The sequence below is a fragment of the Phalaenopsis equestris genome, unplaced genomic scaffold (genome assembly GCF_001263595.1).
Source record: "Phalaenopsis equestris unplaced genomic scaffold, ASM126359v1 Scaffold229606, whole genome shotgun sequence".
Classification (NCBI taxonomy): Eukaryota; Viridiplantae; Streptophyta; class Magnoliopsida; order Asparagales; family Orchidaceae; genus Phalaenopsis; species Phalaenopsis equestris.
The window spans coordinates 198,155-198,870 of record NW_018247579.1 but is presented as its reverse complement, the minus strand read 5'-3'; positions in this window follow the sequence as shown (position 1 = coordinate 198,870).

Below are 716 nucleotides of genomic sequence, written 5' to 3'. Positions count from 1 at the left end.
GCGCCGTCGATGGACCTTCTTAATGAATTAATTCTGGAGTCTCGGGAAAATCTCTCTGTCGGCGGGGTCAATGGTGCCGTCGGTGCCCTAGTTCAATTCTGCACATTTTGGACCTTTTCGCTCCTTTTTGCATCTTTTTACTCCAATGACCCTAATTCATCATTCCTGCAACAAAACATCAAAAATACCTTTCTTTAAAGTGCAATATCATAAACAAAAGTATAAAATAGGTATGAAAATCTCAACATATTTTTCTCTGGTCAAAATCCCCCAAATTTAACTATTACTTGTCCCCAAGTAATTTTAGTACTATATATAAGTTATGATCCACTGTAGCAAAGTTTTAATTCAAAAATACTATAAGTTTGATTTAAATAAATATCATAGTGAGATTTTCAGAAAAAATTCAAGTAATTGAATTAACTCTATAGCCACAAGATTATCTAGTCATCAAGTTTAAGAGTTCTAGTATTCATTTCAAGAATGACTGTATGTTGCAATATTAAGTTACTTAGAATATTTAAAAGATAGGAACTTCATGAGAACTCTACTAGTAAAAGATCTATTCCATAAATATAAGTTCAGGAATGTATTTAGGTTTTCCTTTTAGGTAGGTCCAGTGAAGCCAATTTTTGATTAGGCATATCCTCAAGCTTCTCCTCACTTTCATAATTTTTTTTCTTTCTTTTCTCTTTTCCATTTGGATTGCTTTCAAT